Source organism: Labrus mixtus, unplaced genomic scaffold, assembly GCF_963584025.1.
Source record: "Labrus mixtus unplaced genomic scaffold, fLabMix1.1 SCAFFOLD_30, whole genome shotgun sequence".
Classification (NCBI taxonomy): domain Eukaryota; kingdom Metazoa; phylum Chordata; class Actinopteri; order Labriformes; family Labridae; genus Labrus; species Labrus mixtus.
Window position 1 is genome coordinate 665,153 of NW_026870100.1, and position 23,242 is coordinate 688,394.

The 23,242-nt window shown below is 28.0% G+C and overlaps 1 non-coding gene and 2 pseudogenes across 1 annotated transcript; all 3 read right to left on the bottom strand.

Moving 5' to 3' along the window:
- Positions 1 to 22,608: 22,608 nt before the first annotated feature.
- On the bottom strand, positions 22,609 to 22,717 carry LOC132960724 (5S ribosomal RNA; annotated as a pseudogene).
- Positions 22,718 to 22,839: 122 nt separating this feature from the next.
- LOC132960972 (5S ribosomal RNA) lies at positions 22,840 to 22,948 on the bottom strand (annotated as a pseudogene).
- A 123-nt stretch (positions 22,949 to 23,071) lies between these two features.
- LOC132961332 (5S ribosomal RNA) lies at positions 23,072 to 23,190 on the bottom strand. Its single transcript, XR_009667698.1, has one exon. It is a non-coding gene; the product is annotated as a 5S ribosomal RNA (ribosomal RNA).
- Between the last annotated feature and the right edge of the window lie 52 nt (positions 23,191 to 23,242).

The window sequence follows — 23,242 nt, forward strand, 5'->3', positions numbered from 1 at the left end:
GCCCAAATTCTTCATGAAAATTTTAAACTTTTTTGAAGCAAAAATCTTTTCATGAAAATTTTCAACTTTTTTGAATCCGAAATACTTCATGAAAATTTTCAACTTTTTTGAAGCCGAAATACTTCATGAAAATGTTCGACTTTTTTAAAGCCGAAATCCTGTCGTGAAAATTTTCAACTTTTTTGAATCCAAAATACTTCATGAAAATTTTCAACTTTTTTGAAACCCAAATACTTCATGAAAATTTTCAACTTTTTGGAAGCCGAAATATTTTCAAGAAAATTTTCAACTTTTTTGAAGCCGAAATACTTCATGACAATGTTCGACTTTTTTAAAGCCGAAATCCTGTCGTGAAAATTTTCAACTTTTTTTAATCCGAAATACTTCATGAAAATTTTCAACTTTTTTGAAGCTGAAATACTTCATGAAAATGTTCAACTTTTTTGAAGCCGAAAACTTTTCATGAAGATTTTCAACTTTTTTGAAGCTGAAATACTTCATGAAAATGTTCGACTTTTTTAAAGGCGAAATCCTGTCTTGAAAATGTTCAACTTTTTTGAATCCGAAATACTTCATAAAAATTTTCAACTTTTTTGAAGCCAAAATACTTCATGAAATGTTCAAATTTTTTGAATCCGAAATACTTCATGAAAATTTTCAACTTTTTTGAAGCCAAAATAATTCATGAAAATGTTCAACTTTTTTGAGGCCAAAATCTTTTCATGAAGATTTTCAACTTTTTTGAAGCCAAAATACTTCATGGAAATGTTCAACTTTTTTGAAGCCGAAATCTTTTCATGAAAATTTTCAACTTTTTTGAAGCCGAAATCTTTTCATGAAAATTTTCAACTTTTTTGAATCCGAAATACTTCATGAAAATTTTCAACATTTTTGAAGCCGAAATACTTCATGAAAATGTTCGACTTTTTTAAAGCCGAAATCCTGTCGTGAAAATTTTCAACTTTTTTGAATCCGAAATACTTCATGAAAATTTTCAACATTTTTGAAGCCGAAATACTTCATGAAAATGTTCGACTTTTTTAAAGCCGAAATCCTGTCGTGAAAATTTTCAACTTTTTTTAATCCGAAATACTTCATGAAAATTTTCAACTTTTTTGAAACCCATATACTTCATGAAAATTTTCAACTTTTTTGAAGCCGAAATCTTTTCATGAAAATTTTCAACTTTTTTGAAGCTGAAATATTTCATGAAAATGTTCGACTTTTTTAAAGCCGAAATCCTGTCGTGAAATTTTTCAACTTTTTTGAATCCGAAATACTTCATGAAAATGTTCAACTTTTTTGAAGCCGAAAACTTTTCATGAAGATTTTCAACTTTTTTGAATCCCAAATACTTCATGAAAATGTTCAACTTTTTTGAAGCCGAAATCCTGTCGTGAAAATTTTCAACTTTTTTGAAGCCCAAATTCTTCATGAAAATTTTAAACTTTTTTGAAGCAAAAATCTTTTCATGAAAATTTTCAACTTTTTTGAATCCGAAATACTTCATGAAAATTTTCAACTTTTTTGAAGCCGAAATACTTCATGAAAATGTTCGACTTTTTTAAAGCCGAAATCCTGTCGTGAAAATTTTCAACTTTTTTGAATCCAAAATACTTCATGAAAATTTTCAACTTTTTTGAAACCCAAATACTTCATGAAAATTTTCAACTTTTTGGAAGCCGAAATATTTTCAAGAAAATTTTCAACTTTTTTGAAGCCGAAATACTTCATGACAATGTTCGACTTTTTTAAAGCCGAAATCCTGTCGTGAAAATTTTCAACTTTTTTTAATCCGAAATACTTCATGAAAATTTTCAACTTTTTTGAAGCTGAAATACTTCATGAAAATGTTCAACTTTTTTGAAGCCGAAAACTTTTCATGAAGATTTTCAACTTTTTTGAAGCTGAAATACTTCATGAAAATGTTCGACTTTTTTAAAGGCGAAATCCTGTCTTGAAAATGTTCAACTTTTTTGAATCCGAAATACTTCATAAAAATTTTCAACTTTTTTGAAGCCAAAATACTTCATGAAATGTTCAAATTTTTTGAATCCGAAATACTTCATGAAAATGTTCAACTTTTTTGAAGCCAAAATCTTTTCATGAAGATTTTCAACTTTTTTGAAGCCAAAATACTTCATGAAAATGTTCAACTTTTTTGAAGCCGAAATCTTTTCATGAAAATTTTCAACTTTTTTGAAGCCGAAATCTTTTCATGAAAATTTTCAACTTTTTTGAAGCTGAAATACTTCATGAAAATGTTCGACTTTTTTAAAGCCGAAATCCTGTCGTGAAAATTTTCAACTTTTTTGAAGCTCAAATTCTTCATGAAAATTTTCAACTTTTTTGAAGCAAAAATCTTTTCATGAAAATTTTCAACTTTTTTGAAGCCGAAATACTTCATGAAAATGTTCGACTTTTTTGAAGCCGAAAACTTTTCATGAAGATTTTCAACTTTTTTGAAGCTGAAATACTTCATGAAAATGTTCAACTTTTTTGAAGCCGAAAACTTTTCATGAAGATTTTCAACTTTTTTGAAGCTGAAATACTTCATGAAAATGTTCGACTTTTTTAAAGGCGAAATCCTGTCTTGAAAATGTTCAACTTTTTTGAATCCGAAATACTTCATAAAAATTTTCAACTTTTTTGAAGCCAAAATACTTCATGAAATGTTCAAATTTTTTGAATCCGAAATACTTCATGAAAATTTTCAACTTTTTTGAAGCCAAAATAATTCATGAAAATGTTCAACTTTTTTGAGGCCAAAATCTTTTCATGAAGATTTTCAACTTTTTTGAAGCCAAAATACTTCATGGAAATGTTCAACTTTTTTGAAGCCGAAATCTTTTCATGAAAATTTTCAACTTTTTTGAAGCCGAAATCTTTTCATGAAAATTTTCAACTTTTTTGAATCCGAAATACTTCATGAAAATTTTCAACATTTTTGAAGCCGAAATACTTCATGAAAATGTTCGACTTTTTTAAAGCCGAAATCCTGTCGTGAAAATTTTCAACTTTTTTGAATCCGAAATACTTCATGAAAATTTTCAACATTTTTGAAGCCGAAATACTTCATGAAAATGTTCGACTTTTTTAAAGCCGAAATCCTGTCGTGAAAATTTTCAACTTTTTTTAATCCGAAATACTTCATGAAAATTTTCAACTTTTTTGAAACCCATATACTTCATGAAAATTTTCAACTTTTTTGAAGCCGAAATCTTTTCATGAAAATTTTCAACTTTTTTGAAGCTGAAATATTTCATGAAAATGTTCGACTTTTTTAAAGCCGAAATCCTGTCGTGAAATTTTTCAACTTTTTTGAATCCGAAATACTTCATGAAAATGTTCAACTTTTTTGAAGCCGAAAACTTTTCATGAAGATTTTCAACTTTTTTGAATCCCAAATACTTCATGAAAATGTTCAACTTTTTTGAAGCCGAAATCCTGTCGTGAAAATTTTCAACTTTTTTGAAGCCCAAATTCTTCATGAAAATTTTAAACTTTTTTGAAGCAAAAATCTTTTCATGAAAATTTTCAACTTTTTTGAATCCGAAATACTTCATGAAAATTTTCAACTTTTTTGAAGCCGAAATACTTCATGAAAATGTTCGACTTTTTTAAAGCCGAAATCCTGTCGTGAAAATTTTCAACTTTTTTGAATCCAAAATACTTCATGAAAATTTTCAACTTTTTTGAAACCCAAATACTTCATGAAAATTTTCAACTTTTTGGAAGCCGAAATATTTTCAAGAAAATTTTCAACTTTTTTGAAGCCGAAATACTTCATGACAATGTTCGACTTTTTTAAAGCCGAAATCCTGTCGTGAAAATTTTCAACTTTTTTTAATCCGAAATACTTCATGAAAATTTTCAACTTTTTTGAAGCTGAAATACTTCATGAAAATGTTCAACTTTTTTGAAGCCGAAAACTTTTCATGAAGATTTTCAACTTTTTTGAAGCTGAAATACTTCATGAAAATGTTCGACTTTTTTAAAGGCGAAATCCTGTCTTGAAAATGTTCAACTTTTTTGAATCCGAAATACTTCATAAAAATTTTCAACTTTTTTGAAGCCAAAATACTTCATGAAATGTTCAAATTTTTTGAATCCGAAATACTTCATGAAAATTTTCAACTTTTTTGAAGCCAAAATAATTCATGAAAATGTTCAACTTTTTTGAGGCCAAAATCTTTTCATGAAGATTTTCAACTTTTTTGAAGCCAAAATACTTCATGGAAATGTTCAACTTTTTTGAAGCCGAAATCTTTTCATGAAAATTTTCAACTTTTTTGAAGCCGAAATCTTTTCATGAAAATTTTCAACTTTTTTGAATCCGAAATACTTCATGAAAATTTTCAACATTTTTGAAGCCGAAATACTTCATGAAAATGTTCGACTTTTTTAAAGCCGAAATCCTGTCGTGAAAATTTTCAACTTTTTTGAATCCGAAATACTTCATGAAAATTTTCAACATTTTTGAAGCCGAAATACTTCATGAAAATGTTCGACTTTTTTAAAGCCGAAATCCTGTCGTGAAAATTTTCAACTTTTTTTAATCCGAAATACTTCATGAAAATTTTCAACTTTTTTGAAACCCATATACTTCATGAAAATTTTCAACTTTTTTGAAGCCGAAATCTTTTCATGAAAATTTTCAACTTTTTTGAAGCTGAAATATTTCATGAAAATGTTCGACTTTTTTAAAGCCGAAATCCTGTCGTGAAATTTTTCAACTTTTTTGAATCCGAAATACTTCATGAAAATGTTCAACTTTTTTGAAGCCGAAAACTTTTCATGAAGATTTTCAACTTTTTTGAATCCCAAATACTTCATGAAAATGTTCAACTTTTTTGAAGCCGAAATCCTGTCGTGAAAATTTTCAACTTTTTTGAAGCCCAAATTCTTCATGAAAATTTTAAACTTTTTTGAAGCAAAAATCTTTTCATGAAAATTTTCAACTTTTTTGAATCCGAAATACTTCATGAAAATTTTCAACTTTTTTGAAGCCGAAATACTTCATGAAAATGTTCGACTTTTTTAAAGCCGAAATCCTGTCGTGAAAATTTTCAACTTTTTTGAATCCAAAATACTTCATGAAAATTTTCAACTTTTTTGAAACCCAAATACTTCATGAAAATTTTCAACTTTTTGGAAGCCGAAATATTTTCAAGAAAATTTTCAACTTTTTTGAAGCCGAAATACTTCATGACAATGTTCGACTTTTTTAAAGCCGAAATCCTGTCGTGAAAATTTTCAACTTTTTTTAATCCGAAATACTTCATGAAAATTTTCAACTTTTTTGAAGCTGAAATACTTCATGAAAATGTTCAACTTTTTTGAAGCCGAAAACTTTTCATGAAGATTTTCAACTTTTTTGAAGCTGAAATACTTCATGAAAATGTTCGACTTTTTTAAAGGCGAAATCCTGTCTTGAAAATGTTCAACTTTTTTGAATCCGAAATACTTCATAAAAATTTTCAACTTTTTTGAAGCCAAAATACTTCATGAAATGTTCAAATTTTTTGAATCCGAAATACTTCATGAAAATGTTCAACTTTTTTGAAGCCAAAATCTTTTCATGAAGATTTTCAACTTTTTTGAAGCCAAAATACTTCATGAAAATGTTCAACTTTTTTGAAGCCGAAATCTTTTCATGAAAATTTTCAACTTTTTTGAAGCTGAAATACTTCATGAAAATGTTCGACTTTTTTAAAGCCGAAATCCTGTCGTGAAAATTTTCAACTTTTTTGAAGCTCAAATTCTTCATGAAAATTTTCAACTTTTTTGAAGCAAAAATCTTTTCATGAAAATTTTCAACTTTTTTGAAGCCGAAATACTTCATGAAAATGTTCGACTTTTTTGAAGCCGAAAACTTTTCATGAAGATTTTCAACTTTTTTGAAGCTGAAATACTTCATGAAAATGTTCAACTTTTTTGAAGCCGAAAACTTTTCATGAAGATTTTCAACTTTTTTGAAGCTGAAATACTTCATGAAAATGTTCGACTTTTTTAAAGGCGAAATCCTGTCTTGAAAATGTTCAACTTTTTTGAATCCGAAATACTTCATAAAAATTTTCAACTTTTTTGAAGCCAAAATACTTCATGAAATGTTCAAATTTTTTGAATCCGAAATACTTCATGAAAATTTTCAACTTTTTTGAAGCCAAAATAATTCATGAAAATGTTCAACTTTTTTGAGGCCAAAATCTTTTCATGAAGATTTTCAACTTTTTTGAAGCCAAAATACTTCATGGAAATGTTCAACTTTTTTGAAGCCGAAATCTTTTCATGAAAATTTTCAACTTTTTTGAAGCCGAAATCTTTTCATGAAAATTTTCAACTTTTTTGAATCCGAAATACTTCATGAAAATTTTCAACATTTTTGAAGCCGAAATACTTCATGAAAATGTTCGACTTTTTTAAAGCCGAAATCCTGTCGTGAAAATTTTCAACTTTTTTGAATCCGAAATACTTCATGAAAATTTTCAACATTTTTGAAGCCGAAATACTTCATGAAAATGTTCGACTTTTTTAAAGCCGAAATCCTGTCGTGAAAATTTTCAACTTTTTTTAATCCGAAATACTTCATGAAAATTTTCAACTTTTTTGAAACCCATATACTTCATGAAAATTTTCAACTTTTTTGAAGCCGAAATCTTTTCATGAAAATTTTCAACTTTTTTGAAGCTGAAATATTTCATGAAAATGTTCGACTTTTTTAAAGCCGAAATCCTGTCGTGAAATTTTTCAACTTTTTTGAATCCGAAATACTTCATGAAAATTTTCAACTTTTTTGAAGCTGAAATACTTCATGAAAATGTTCAACTTTTTTGAAGCCGAAAACTTTTCATGAAGATTTTCAACTTTTTTGAAGCCAAAATACTTCATGAAATGTTCAAATTTTTTGAATCCGAAATACTTCATGAAAATTTTCAACTTTTTTGAAGCCAAAATCTTTTCATGAAGATTTTCAACTTTTTTGAAGCCAAAATACTTCATGAAAATGTTCAACTTTTTTGAAGCCGAAATCTTTTCATGAAAATTTTCAACTTTTTTGAAGCCGAAATCGTTTCATGAAAATTTTCAACTTTTTTGAAGCCGAAATCTTTTCATGAAAATTTTCAACTTTTTTGAAGCCGAAATCTTTTCATGAAAATTTTCAACTTTTTTGACTCAGAAATCCTGTCGTGAAAATTTTCAACTTTTTTGAATCCCAAATACTTCATGAAAATGTTCAACTTTTTTGAAGCCGAAATCTTTTCATGAAAATTTTCAACTTTTTTGAAGCCGAAATCTTTTCATGAAAATTTTCAACTTTTTTGACTCAGAAATCCTGTCGTGAAAATTTTCAACTTTTTTGAATCCCAAATACTTCATGAAAATGTTCGACTTTTTTAAAGCCGAAATCCTGTCGTGAAAATTTTCAACTTTTTTGAAGCCCATATTCTTCATGAAAATTTTCAACTTTTTTGAAGCAAAAATCTTTTCATTAAAATTTTCAACTTTTTTGAATCCGAAATACTTCATGAAAATTTTCAACTTTTTTGAAGCCGAAATCCTGTCGTGAAAATTTTCAACTTTTTTGAAGCCCAAATTCTTCATGAAAATTTTAAACTTTTTTGAAGCAAAAATCTTTTCATGAAAATTTTCAACTTTTTTGAATCCGAAATACTTCATGAAAATTTTCAACTTTTTTGAAGCCGAAATACTTCATGAAAATGTTCGACTTTTTTAAAGCCGAAATCCTGTCGTGAAAATTTTCAACTTTTTTGAAGCAAAAATCTTTTCATGAAAATTTTCAACTTTTTTGAAGCCGAAATACTTCATGAAAATGTTCGACTTTTTTGAAGCCGAAAACTTTTCATGAAAATTTTCAACTTTTTTGAAGCCAAAATCTTTTCATGAAGATTTTCAACTTTTTTGAAGCCAAAATACTTCATGAAAATGTTCAACTTTTTTGAAGCCGAAATCTTTTCATGAAAATTTTCAACTTTTTTGAAGCCGAAATCGTTTCATGAAAATTTTCAACTTTTTTGAAGCCGAAATCTTTTCATGAAAATTTTCAACTTTTTTGAAGCCGAAATCTTTTCATGAAAATTTTCAACTTTTTTGACTCAGAAATCCTGTCGTGAAAATTTTCAACTTTTTTGAATCCCAAATACTTCATGAAAATGTTCAACTTTTTTGAAGCCGAAATCTTTTCATGAAAATTTTCAACTTTTTTGAAGCCGAAATCTTTTCATGAAAATTTTCAACTTTTTTGACTCAGAAATCCTGTCGTGAAAATTTTCAACTTTTTTGAATCCCAAATACTTCATGAAAATGTTCGACTTTTTTAAAGCCGAAATCCTGTCGTGAAAATTTTCAACTTTTTTGAAGCCCATATTCTTCATGAAAATTTTCAACTTTTTTGAAGCAAAAATCTTTTCATTAAAATTTTCAACTTTTTTGAATCCGAAATACTTCATGAAAATTTTCAACTTTTTTGAAGCCGAAATCCTGTCGTGAAAATTTTCAACTTTTTTGAAGCCCAAATTCTTCATGAAAATTTTAAACTTTTTTGAAGCAAAAATCTTTTCATGAAAATTTTCAACTTTTTTGAATCCGAAATACTTCATGAAAATTTTCAACTTTTTTGAAGCCGAAATACTTCATGAAAATGTTCGACTTTTTTAAAGCCGAAATCCTGTCGTGAAAATTTTCAACTTTTTTGAAGCAAAAATCTTTTCATGAAAATTTTCAATTTTTTTGAAGCCGAAATACTTCATGAAAATGTTCGACTTTTTTGAAGCCGAAAACTTTTCATGAAGATTTTCAACTTTTTTGAAGCTGAAATACTTCATGAAAATGTTCAACTTTTTTGAAGCCGAAAACTTTTCATGAAGATTTTCAACTTTTTTGAAGCTGAAATACTTCATGAAAATGTTCGACTTTTTTAAAGGCGAAATCCTGTCTTGAAAATGTTCAACTTTTTTGAATCCGAAATACTTCATAAAAATTTTCAACTTTTTTGAAGCCAAAATACTTCATGAAATGTTCAAATTTTTTGAATCCGAAATACTTCATGAAAATTTTCAACTTTTTTGAAGCCAAAATAATTCATGAAAATGTTCAACTTTTTTGAGGCCAAAATCTTTTCATGAAGATTTTCAACTTTTTTGAAGCCAAAATACTTCATGGAAATGTTCAACTTTTTTGAAGCCGAAATCTTTTCATGAAAATTTTCAACTTTTTTGAAGCCGAAATCTTTTCATGAAAATTTTCAACTTTTTTGAATCCGAAATACTTCATGAAAATTTTCAACATTTTTGAAGCCGAAATACTTCATGAAAATGTTCGACTTTTTTAAAGCCGAAATCCTGTCGTGAAAATTTTCAACTTTTTTGAATCCGAAATACTTCATGAAAATTTTCAACATTTTTGAAGCCGAAATACTTCATGAAAATGTTCGACTTTTTTAAAGCCGAAATCCTGTCGTGAAAATTTTCAACTTTTTTTAATCCGAAATACTTCATGAAAATTTTCAACTTTTTTGAAACCCATATACTTCATGAAAATTTTCAACTTTTTTGAAGCCGAAATCTTTTCATGAAAATTTTCAACTTTTTTGAAGCTGAAATATTTCATGAAAATGTTCGACTTTTTTAAAGCCGAAATCCTGTCGTGAAATTTTTCAACTTTTTTGAATCCGAAATACTTCATGAAAATTTTCAACTTTTTTGAAGCTGAAATACTTCATGAAAATGTTCAACTTTTTTGAAGCCGAAAACTTTTCATGAAGATTTTCAACTTTTTTGAAGCCAAAATACTTCATGAAATGTTCAAATTTTTTGAATCCGAAATACTTCATGAAAATTTTCAACTTTTTTGAAGCCAAAATCTTTTCATGAAGATTTTCAACTTTTTTGAAGCCAAAATACTTCATGAAAATGTTCAACTTTTTTGAAGCCGAAATCTTTTCATGAAAATTTTCAACTTTTTTGAAGCCGAAATCGTTTCATGAAAATTTTCAACTTTTTTGAAGCCGAAATCTTTTCATGAAAATTTTCAACTTTTTTGAAGCCGAAATCTTTTCATGAAAATTTTCAACTTTTTTGACTCAGAAATCCTGTCGTGAAAATTTTCAACTTTTTTGAATCCCAAATACTTCATGAAAATGTTCGACTTTTTTAAAGCCGAAATCCTGTCGTGAAAATTTTCAACTTTTTTGAAGCCCAAATTCTTCATGAAAATTTTCAACTTTTTTGAAGCAAAAATCTTTTCATTAAAATTTTCAACTTTTTTGAATCCGAAATACTTCATGAAAATTTTCAACTTTTTTGAAGCCGAAATACTTCATGAAAATGTTCGACTTTTTTAAAGCCGAAATCCTGTCGTGAAATTTTTCAACTTTTTTGAATCCAAAATACTTCATGAAAATTTTCAACTTTTTTGAAACCCAAATACTTCATGAAAATTTTCAACTTTTTTGAAGCCGAAATCTTTTCATGAAAATTTTCAACTTTTTTGAAGCTGAAATACTTCATGAAAATGTTCAACTTTTTTGAAGCCGAAATACTTCATGAAAATGTTCGACTTTTTTAAAGGCGAAATCTTTTCATGAAAATTTTCAACTTTTTTGACTCAAAAATCCTGTCGTGAAAATTTTAAACTTTTTTGAATCCCAAATACTTCATGAAAATGTTCGACTTTTTTAAAGCCGAAATCCTGTCGTGAAAATGTTCGACTTTTTTGAAGCCCAAATTCTTCATGAAAATTTTCAACTTTTTTGAAGCAAAAATCTTTTCATGAAAATTTTCAACTTTTTTGAATCCGAAATACTTCATGAAAATTTTCAACTTTTTTGAAACCCATATACTTCATGAAAATTTTCAACTTTTTTGAAGCCGAAATCTTTTCATGAAAATTTTCAACTTTTTTGAATCTGAAATATTTCATGAAAATGTTCGACTTTTTTAAAGCCGAAATCCTGTCGTGAAAATTTTCAACTTTTTTGAATCCGAAATACTTCATGAAAATTTTCAACTTTTTTGAAGCTGAAATACTTCATGAAAATGTTCAACTTTTTTGAAGCCGAAAACTTTTCATGAAGATTTTCAACTTTTTTGAAGCCAAAATACTTCATGAAATGTTCAAATTTTTTGAATCCGAAATACTTCATGAAAATTTTCAACTTTTTTGAAGCCAAAATACTTCATGAAAATGTTCAACTTTTTTGAAGCCAAAATCTTTTCATGAAGATTTTCAACTTTTTTGAAGCCAAAATACTTAATGAAAATGTTCAACTTTTTTGAAGCCGAAATCTTCTCATGAAAATTTTCAACTTTTTTGTAGACGAAATCGTTTCATTAAAATTTTCAACTTTTTTGAAGCCGAAATATTTTCATGAAAATTTTCAACTTTTTTGACTCAGAAATCCTGTCGTGAAAATTTTCAACTTTTTTGAATCCCAAATACTTCATGAAAATGTTGAACTTTTTTGAAGCCGAAATCTTTTCATGAAAATTTTCAACTTTTTTGAAGCCGAAATCTTTTCATGAAAATTTTCAACTTTTTTGACTCAGAAATCCTGTCGTGAAAATTTTCAACTTTTTTGAATCCCAAATACTTCATGAAAATGTTCGACTTTTTTAAAGCCGAAATCCTGTCGTGAAAATTTTCAACTTTTTTGAAGCCCAAATTCTTCATGACAATTTTCAACTTTTTTGAAGCAAAAATCTTTTCATGAAAATTTTCAACTTTTTTGAATCCGAAATACTTCATGAAAATTTTCAACTTTTTTGAAGCCGAAATACTTCATGAAAATGTTCGACTTTTTTAAAGCCGAAATCCTGTCGTGAAAATTTTCAACTTTTTTGAATCCAAAATACTTCATGAAAATTTTCAACTTTTTTGAAACCCAAATACTTCATGAAAATTTTCAACTTTTTTGAAGCCGAAATCTTTTCATGAAAATTTTCAACTTTTTTGAAGCCGAAATCTTTTCATGAAAATTTTCAACTTTTTTGAAGCCGAAATCTTTTCATGAAAATTTTCAACTTTTTTGACTCAGAAATCCTGTCGTGAAAATTTTCAACTTTTTTGAATCCCAAATACTTCATGAAAATGTTGAACTTTTTTGAAGCCGAAATCTTTTCATGAAAATTTTCAACTTTTTTGAAGCCGAAATCTTTTCATGAAAATTTTCAACTTTTTTGACTCAGAAATCCTGTCGTGAAAATTTTCAACTTTTTTGAAGCCGAAATACTTCATGAAAATGTTCGACTTTTTTAAAGCCGAAATCCTGTCGTGAAAATTTTCAACTTTTTTGAATCCAAAATACTTCATGAAAATTTTCAACTTTTTTGAAACCCAAATACTTCATGAAAATTTTCAACTTTTTTGAAGCCGAAATCTTTTCATGAAAATTTACAACTTTTTTGAAGCCGAAATCTTTTCATGAAAATTTTCAACTTTTTTGACTCAGAAATCCTGTCGTGAAAATTTTCAACTTTTTTGAATCCCAAATACTTCATGAAAATGTTGAACTTTTTTGAAGCCGAAATCTTTTCATGAAAATTTTCAACTTTTTTGAAGCCGAAATCTTTTCATGAAAATTTTCAACTTTTTTGACTCAGAAATCCTGTCGTGAAAATTTTCAACTTTTTTGAATCCCAAATACTTCATGAAAATGTTCGACTTTTTTAAAGCCGAAATCCTGTCGTGAAAATTTTCAACTTTTTTGAATCCGAAATACTTCATGAAAATTTTCAACTATTTTGAAGCCGAAATACTTCATGAAAATGTTCGACTTTTTTAAAGCCGAAATCCTGTCGTGAAAATTTTCAACTTTTTTGAATCCAAAATACTTCATGAAAATTTTCAACTTTTTTGAAACCCAAATACTTCATGAAAATTTTCAACTTTTTTGAAGCCGAAATCTTTTCATGAAAATTTTCAACTTTTTTGAAGCTGAAATACTTCATGAAAATGTTCAACTTTTTTGAAGCCGAAAACTTTTCATGAAGATTTTCAACTTTTTTGAAGCTGAAATACTTCATGAAAATGTTCGACTTTTTTAAAGGCGAAATCTTTTCATGAAAATTTTCAACTTTTTTGACTCAAAAATCCTGTCGTGAAAATTTTAAACTTTTTTGAATCCCAAATACTTCATGAAAATTTTCAACTTTTTTGAAACCCAAATACTTCATGAAAATTTTCAACTTTTTTGAAGCCGAAATCTTTTCATGAAAATTTTCAACTTTTTTGAATCTGAAATATTTCATGAAAATGTTCGACTTTTTTAAAGCCGAAATCCTGTCGTGAAAATTTTCAACTTTTTTGAATCCGAAATACTTCATGAAAATGTTCAACTTTTTTGAAGCCGAAAACTTTTCATGAAGATTTTCAACTTTTTTGAAGCAAAAATCTTTTCATGAAAATTTTCAACTTTTTTGAATCCGAAATACTTCATGAAAATTTTCAACTTTTTTGAAACCCATATACTTCATGAAAATTTTCAACTTTTTTGAAGCCGAAATCTTTTCATGAAAATTTTCAACTTTTTTGAATCTGAAATATTTCATGAAAATGTTCGACTTTTTTAAAGCCGAAATCCTGTCGTGAAAATTTTCAACTTTTTTGAATCCGAAATACTTCATGAAAATTTTCAACTTTTTTGAAGCTGAAATACTTCATGAAAATGTTCAACTTTTTTGAAGCCGAAAACTTTTCATGAAGATTTTCAACTTTTTTGAAGCCAAAATACTTCATGAAATGTTCAAATTTTTTGAATCCGAAATACTTCATGAAAATTTTCAACTTTTTTGAAGCCAAAATACTTCATGAAAATGTTCAACTTTTTTGAAGCCAAAATCTTTTCATGAAGATTTTCAACTTTTTTGAAGCCAAAATACTTAATGAAAATGTTCAACTTTTTTGAAGCCGAAATCTTTTCATGAAAATTTTCAACTTTTTTGTAGACGAAATCGTTTCATTAAAATTTTCAACTTTTTTGAAGCCGAAATATTTTCATGAAAATTTTCAACTTTTTTGACTCAGAAATCCTGTCGTGAAAATTTTCAACTTTTTTGAATCCCAAATACTTCATGAAAATGTTGAACTTTTTTGAAGCCGAAATCTTTTCATGAAAATTTTCAACTTTTTTGAAGCCGAAATCTTTTCATGAAAATTTTCAACTTTTTTGACTCAGAAATCCTGTCGTGAAAATTTTCAACTTTTTTGAATCCCAAATACTTCATGAAAATGTTCGACTTTTTTAAAGCCGAAATCCTGTCGTGAAAATTTTCAACTTTTTTGAAGCCCAAATTCTTCATGACAATTTTCAACTTTTTTGAAGCAAAAATCTTTTCATGAAAATTTTCAACTTTTTTGAATCCGAAATACTTCATGAAAATTTTCAACTTTTTTGAAGCCGAAATACTTCATGAAAATGTTCGACTTTTTTAAAGCCGAAATCCTGTCGTGAAAATTTTCAACTTTTTTGAATCCAAAATACTTCATGAAAATTTTCAACTTTTTTGAAACCCAAATACTTCATGAAAATTTTCAACTTTTTTGAAGCCGAAATCTTTTCATGAAAATTTTCAACTTTTTTGAAGCCGAAATCTTTTCATGAAAATTTTCAACTTTTTTGAAGCCGAAATCTTTTCATGAAAATTTTCAACTTTTTTGACTCAGAAATCCTGTCGTGAAAATTTTCAACTTTTTTGAATCCCAAATACTTCATGAAAATGTTGAACTTTTTTGAAGCCGAAATCTTTTCATGAAAATTTTCAACTTTTTTGAAGCAGAAATCTTTTCATGAAAATTTTCAACTTTTTTGACTCAGAAATCCTGTCGTGAAAATTTTCAACTTTTTTGAAGCCGAAATACTTCATGAAAATGTTCGACTTTTTTAAAGCCGAAATCCTGTCGTGAAAATTTTCAACTTTTTTGAATCCAAAATACTTCATGAAAATTTTCAACTTTTTTGAAACCCAAATACTTCATGAAAATTTTCAACTTTTTTGAAGCCGAAATCTTTTCATGAAAATTTTCAACTTTTTTGAAGCCGAAATCTTTTCATGAAAATTTACAACTTTTTTGAAGCCGAAATCTTTTCATGAAAATTTTCAACTTTTTTGACTCAGAAATCCTGTCGTGAAAATTTTCAACTTTTTTGAATCCCAAATACTTCATGAAAATGTTGAACTTTTTTGAAGCCGAAATCTTTTCATGAAAATTTTCAACTTTTTTGAAGCCGAAATCTTTTCATGAAAATTTTCAACTTTTTTGACTCAGAAATCCTGTCGTGAAAATTTTCAACTTTTTTGAATCCCAAATACTTCATGAAAATGTTCGACTTTTTTAAAGCCGAAATCCTGTCGTGAAAATTTTCAACTTTTTTGAATCCGAAATACTTCATGAAAATTTTCAACTATTTTGAAGCCGAAATACTTCATGAAAATGTTCGACTTTTTTAAAGCCGAAATCCTGTCGTGAAAATTTTCAACTTTTTTGAATCCAAAATACTTCATGAAAATTTTCAACTTTTTTGAAACCCAAATACTTCATGAAAATTTTCAACTTTTTTGAAGCCGAAATCTTTTCATGAAAATTTTCAACTTTTTTGAAGCTGAAATACTTCATGAAAATGTTCAACTTTTTTGAAGCCGAAAACTTTTCATGAAGATTTTCAACTTTTTTGAAGCTGAAATACTTCATGAAAATGTTCGACTTTTTTAAAGGCGAAATCTTTTCATGAAAATTTTCAACTTTTTTGACTCAAAAATCCTGTCGTGAAAATTTTAAACTTTTTTGAATCCCAAATACTTCATGAAAATTTTCAACTTTTTTGAAACCCAAATACTTCATGAAAATTTTCAACTTTTTTGAAGCCGAAATCTTTTCATGAAAATTTTCAACTTTTTTGAATCTGAAATATTTCATGAAAATGTTCGACTTTTTTAAAGCCGAAATCCTGTCGTGAAAATTTTCAACTTTTTTGAATCCGAAATACTTCATGAAAATGTTCAACTTTTTTGAAGCCGAAAACTTTTCATGAAGATTTTCAACTTTTTTGAAGCCAAAATACTTCATGAAATGTTCAAATTTTTTGAATCCGAAATACTTCATGAAAATTTTCAACTTTTTTGAAGCCAAAATACTTCATGAAAATGTTCAACTTTTTTGAAGCCAAAATCTTTTCATGAAGATTTTCAACTTTTTTGAAGCCAAAATACTTCATGAAAATGTTCAACTTTTTTGAAGCCGAAATCTTTTCATGAAAATTTTCAAATTTTTTGAAGACGAAATCGTTTCATGAAAATTTTCAACTTTTTTGAAGCCGAAATCTTTTCATGAAAATTTTCAACTTTTTTGACTCAGAAATCCTGTCGTGAAAATTTTCAACTTTTTTGAATCCCAAATACTTCATGAAAATGTTGAACTTTTTTGAAGCCGAAATCTTTTCATGAAAATTTTCAACTTTTTTGAAGCCGAAATCTTTTCATGAAAATTTTCAACCTTTTTGAAGCCGAAATCTTTTCATGAAAATTTTCAACTTTTTTGAAGCCGAAATCTTTTCATGAAAATTTTCAACTTTTTTGACTCAGAAATCCTGTCGTGAAAATTTTCAACTTTTTTGAATCCCAAATACTTCATGAAAATGTTGAACTTTTTTGAAGCCGAAATCTTTTCATGAAAATTTTCAACTTTTTTGAAGCCGAAATCTTTTCATGAAAATTTTCAACTTTTTTGACTCAGAAATCCTGTCGTGAAAATTTTCAACTTTTTTGAATCCCAAATACTTCATGAAAATGTTCGACTTTTTTAAAGCCGAAATCCTGTCGTGAAAATTTTCAACTTTTTTTAATCCGAAATACTTCATGAAAATTTTCAACTTTTTTGATGCTGAAATACTTCATGAAAATGTTCAACTTTTTTGAAGCCGAAAACTTTTCATGAAGATTTTCAACTTTTTTGAAGCTGAAATACTTCATGAAAATGTTCGACTTTTTTAAAGGCGAAATCCTGTCTTGAAAATGTTCAACTTTTTTGAATCCGAAATACTTCATAAAAATTTTCAACTTTTTTGAAGCCAAAATACTTCATGAAATGTTCAAATTTTTTGAATCCGAAATACTTCATGAAAATGTTCAACTTTTTTGAAGCCAAAATCTTTTCATGAAGATTTTCAACTTTTTTGAAGCCAAAATACTTCATGAAAATGTTCAACTTTTTTGAAGCCGAAATCTTTTCACGAAAATTTTCAACTTTTTTGAAGCCGAAATCTTTTCATGAAAATTTTCAACTTTTTTGAAGCTGAAATACTTCATGAAAATGTTCCACTTTTTTAAAGCCGAAATCCTGTCGTTAAAATTTTCTACTTTTTTGACTCCGAAATCTTGTCGTGAAAATTTTCAACTTTTTTGAATCCGAAATACTTCATAAAAATTTTCAACTTTTTTGAAGCCAAAATACTTCATGAAATGTTCAAATTTTTTGAATCCGAAATACTTCATGAAAATTTTCAACTTTTTTGAAGCCAAAATAATTCATGAAAATGTTCAACTTTTTTGAGGCCAAAATCTTTTCATGAAAATTTTCAACTTTTTTGAATCCGAAATACTTCATGAAAATTTTCAACATTTTTGAAGCCGAAATACTTCATGAAAATGTTCGACTTTTTTAAAGCCGAAATCCTGTCGTGAAAATTTTCAACTTTTTTTAATCCGAAATACTTCATGAAAATTTTCAACTTTTTTGAAACCCATATACTTCATGAAAATTTTCAACTTTTTTGAAGCCGAAATCTTTTCATGAAAATTTTCAACTTTTTTGAAGCTGAAATATTTCATGAAAATGTTCGACTTTTTTAAAGCCGAAATCCTGTCGTGAAAATTTTCAACTTTTTTGAATCCGAAATACTTCATGAAAATTTTCAACTTTTTTGAAGCTGAAATACTTCATGAAAATGTTCAACTTTTTTGAAGCCGAAAACTTTTCATGAAGATTTTCAACTTTTTTGAAGCTGAAATACTTCATGAAAATGTTCGACTTTTTTAAAGGCGAAATCCTGTCTTGAAAATGTTCAACTTTTTTGAATCCGAAATACTTCATAAAAATTTTCAACTTTTTTGAAGCCAAAATACTTCATGAAATGTTCAAATTTTTTGAATCCGAAATACTTCATGAAAATTTTCAACTTTTTTGAAGCCAAAATACTTCATGAAAATGTTCAACTTTTTTGAAGCCAAAATCTTTTCATGAAGATTTTCAACTTTTTTGAAGCCAAAATACTTCATGAAAATGTTCAACTTTTTTGAAGCCGAAATCTTTTCATGAAAATTTTCAACTTTTTTGAAGCCGAAATCTTTTCATGAAAATTTTCAACTTTTTTGAAGCCGAAATCTTTTCATGAAAATTTTCAACTTTTTTGACTCAGAAATCCTGTCGTGAAAATTTTCAACTTTTTTGAATCCCAAATACTTCATGAAAATGTTCGACTTTTTTAAAGCCGAAATCCTGTCGTGAAAATGTTCGACTTTTTTGAAGCCCAAATTCTTCATGAAAATTTTCAACTTTTTTGAAGCCGAAATCTTTTCATGAAAATTTTCAACTTTTTTGAAGCTGAAATACTTCATGAAAATGTTCGACTTTTTTAAAGCCGAAATCCTGACGTGAAAATTTTCAACTTTTTTTAATCCGAAATACTTCATGAAAATTTTCAACTTTTTTGAAGACGAAATCTTTTCCTGAAAATTTTCAACTTTTTTGAAGCCGAAATCTTTTCATGAAAATTTTCAACTTTTTTGACTCAGAAATCCTGTCGTGAAAATTTTCAACTTTTTTGAATCCCAAATACTTCATGAAAATGTTCGACTTTTTTAAAGCCGAAATCCTGTCGTGAAAATTTTCAACTTTTTTGAAGCCCAAATTCTTCATGAAAATTTTCAACTTTTTTGAAGCAAAAATCTTTTCATGAAAATTTTCAACATTTTTGAAGCCGAAATACTTCATGAAAATGTTCGACTTTTTTAAAGCCGAAATCCTGTCGTGAAAATTTTCAACTTTTTTTAATCCGAAATACTTCATGAAAATTTTCAACTTTTTTGAAACCCATATACTTCATGAAAATGTTCAACTTTTTTGAAGCCGAAAACTTTTCATGAAGATTTTCAACTTTTTTGAAGCTGAAATACTTCATGAAAATGTTCGACTTTTTTAAAGGCGAAATCCTGTCTTGAAAATGTTCAACTTTTTTGAATCCGAAATACTTCATAAAAATTTTCAACTTTTTTGAAGCCAAAATACTTCATGAAATGTTCAAATTTTTTGAATCCGAAATACTTCATGAAAATTTTCAACTTTTTTGAAGCCAAAATACTTCATGAAGATTTTCAACTTTTTTGAAGCCAAAATACTTCATGAAAATGTTCAACTTTTTTGAAGCCGAAATCTTTTCATGAAAATTTTCAACTTTTTTGAAGCCGAAATCTTTTCATGAAAATTTTCAACTTTTTTGAAGCTGAAATACTTCATGAAAATGTTCGACTTTTTTAAAGCCGAAATCCTGTCGTTAAAATTTTCTACTTTTTTGACTCCGAAATCTTGTCGTGAAAATTTTCAACTTTTTTGAAGCCCAAATTCTTCATGAAAATGTTCAACTTTTTTGAAGCAAAAATCTTTTCATGAAAATTTTCAACTTTTTTGAATCCGAAATACTTCATGAAAATTTTCAACTTTTTTGAAGCCGAAATCTTTTCATGAAAATTTTCAACTTTTTTGAATCCGAAATATTTCATGAAAATTTTCAACTTTTTTGAAGCCGAAATCTTTCCATTGAAATATTCAACTTTTTTGAAGCCGAAATCTTTTCATGAAAATGTTCAACTTTTTTGAATCTGAAATACTTCATGAACATGTTCGACTTTTTTAAAGCCGAAATACAGTCATGAAAATTTTCAACTTTTTTGAAGCCCAAATATTTCATGAAAATTTTCACCTTTTTTGAAGCCGAAATACTTCATGAAAATGTTAAACATTTTTGAAGCCGAAATACTTCATTAAAATTTTAAACTTTTTTGGAACTGAAATCTTTTCCTGAAAATGTTCAACTTTTTTGAAGCTGAAATACTTCATGAAAATGTTCGACTTTTTTGAAGCCGAAATACTGTCATGAAAATGTTCAACTTTTTTGAAGCTGAATTACTTCATGAAAATGTTCGACTTTTTTAAAGCCGAAATCCTGTCGTGAAAATTTTCAACTTTTTTGAAGCCCAAATACTTCATGAACATTTTCAACTTTTTTGAATCCGAAATACTTCATGAAAATGTTCAACTTTTTTGAATCCGAAATACTTCATGAAAATGTTCGACTTTTTTAAAGCCGAAATACTGTCATGAAGATTTTCAACTTTTTTGAAGCCGAAATACTTCATGAAAATGTTCGACTTTTTTAAAGCCGAAATCCTGACGTGACAATTTTCAACTTTTTTAAATCCAAAATACTTCATGAAAATTTTCAACTTTTTTGAAACCCAAATACTTCATAAAAATGTTCAACTTTTTTGAAGCCGAAATCTTTTCATGAAAATTTTAAACTTTTTTGAATCTGAAATACTTCATGAAAATTTTCAACTTTTTTGAAGCCGAAATACTGTCATGAAAATGTTCAACTTTTTTGAAACCCAAATACTTCATGAAAATGTTCGACTTTTTTAAAGCCGAAATCCTGTCGTGAAAATTTTCAACTTTTTTGAAGCCCAAATACTTCATGAAAATTTTCAACTTTTTTGAAGCCGAAATCTTTTCATGAAAATTTTCAACTTTTTTGAAGCTGAAATACTTCATGAAAATGTTCGACTTTTTTGAATCCGAAATACTTCATGAAAATTTTCAACTTTTTTGAAGCCGAAATCTTTCCATTAAAATATTCAACTTTTTTGAAGCCGAAATCTTTTCATGAAAATGTTCAACTTTTTTGAATCTGAAATACTTCATGAAAATGTTCGACTTTTTTAAAGCCGAAATACAGTCATGAAAATTTTCAACTTTTTTGAAGCCCAAATATTTCATGAAAATTTTCACCTTTTTTGAAGCCGAAATACTTCATGAAAATGTTAAACATTTTTGAAGCCGAAATACTTCATGAAAATTTTCAACTTTTTTGGAACTGAAATCTTTTCCTGAAAATGTTCAACTTTTTTAAAGCTGAAATACTTCATGAAAATGTTCAACTTTTTTAAAGCCGAAATACTGTCATGAAAATTTTCAACTTTTTTGAAGCCCAAATACTTCATGAAAATGTTAAACTTTTTTGAAGCTGAAATATTTCATGAAAATTTTCACCTTTTTTGAAGCCGAATTTCTTCATGAAAATTTTCAACTTTTTTGAAGCCCAAATTCTTCATCAACATTTTCAACTTTTTTGAAGCCGAATTTCTTCATGGAAATTTTCAACTTTTTTGAAGTCCAAATACTTCATGAAAATTTTCAACTTTTTTGAAGCCGAAATCTTTCCATTAAAATATTCAACTTTTCTGAAGCCGAAATCTTTTCATGAAAATGTTCAACTTTTTTGAATCTGAAATACTTCATGAAAATGGTCGACTTTTTTAAAACCGAAATCCTGTCGTGAAAATTTTCAACTTTTTTAATCCGAAATACTTCATGAAAATGTTCAACTTTTTTGAAGCCGAAATCTTTTCATGAAAATGTTCAACTTTTTTGAAGCTGAAATATTTCATGAAAATTTTCACCTTTTTTGAAGCTGAATTTCTTCATGAAAATTTTCAACTTTTTTGAAGCCCAAATTCTTCATGAACTTTTTAAACTTTTTTGAAGCCGAATTTCTTCTTGGAAATTTTCAACTTTTTTCAAGCCGAAATCTTTTTACAAAAATGTTCAACTTTTTTGAAGCTGAAATACTTCATGAAAATTTTCAACTTTTTTGAAGCCGAATTTCTTCATGAATATTTTCAATTGACCCACCCCCCCTTACGAAAAAGTTGAAAAAGACGATACACCCACCCCCTTGCGACAACTTTACTTCATGAACTTTTTTGAAGCCGAAATACTTCATGAACATTTTCAATTGACCCACCCCCCCTTACGAAAAAGTTGAAAAAAGACGAAACACTTGCGAAAACTTTTTTGAAGCCGAATTTCTTCATGAATATTTTCAAATGACCCACCCCCCCTTACGAAAAAGTTGAAAAAAGACAATACACCCACCCCTTGCGAAAACTTTTTTGAAGCCGAATTTCTTCATGAAAATTTTCAACTTTTTTGAAGCCCAAATACTTCATGAAAAATTTCAACTTTTTTGAAGCCGAATTTCTTCATGAATATTTTCAACTTTTTTGAAGCCCAAATACTTCATGAAAATTTTCAATTGACCCACCCCCCCTTACGAAAAAGTTGAAAAAAGACGAACCACCCCCCCTTGCGAAAACTTTTTTGGAGCCAAATTTCTTCATGAAAATTTTCTACTTTTTTGAATCCGAATTTCTTCATGAAAATGTTTCACTTTTTTGAAGCCGAAATACTTCATGAAAATTTTGGACATCTGAATATGTCTCTATATGATAAAAAAAAAATATATGATCAAAAAAATGAAAAAGCTTACAGCACCTGGTATTCCCAGGCGGTCTCCCATCCAAGTACTAACCAGGCCCGACCCTGCTTAGTTTCCGAGATCGGGCGTGTTCAGGGTGGTATGGCCGTAAGCCATTATTGTGTGCAGAAAGGGGCCTTTTAAAGATGTCATGCCCTTGATTCTGGCTGAATTTTTGGACATGTGAATATTTCTCTATATGATAAAAAAAAAACATGTGATCAAAAAAATGAAAAAGCTTAAAGCACCTGGTGTTCCCAAGCGGTCTCCCATCCAAGTACTAACCAGGCACGACCCTGCTTAGCTTCCGAGATCGGACGAGTTCAGGGTGGTATGGCTGTAAGCCATTATTGTGTGCAGAAAGGGGCCTTTTAAAGATGTCATCCCATTGATTCTGGCTGAATTTTTGGACATGTGAATATGTCTCTATATGATAAAAAAAAAAACATATGATCAAAAAAATGAAAAAGCTTACAGCACCTGGAATTCCCAGGCGGTCTCCCATCGAAGTACTAACCAGGCCCGACCCTGCTTAGCTTCCGAGATTGGATGAGATCGGGCGTGTTCAGGGTGGTATGGCCGTAAGTCATTATTGTGTGCAGACAGGGGCCTTTTAAAGATGTCATGCCCTTGATTCTG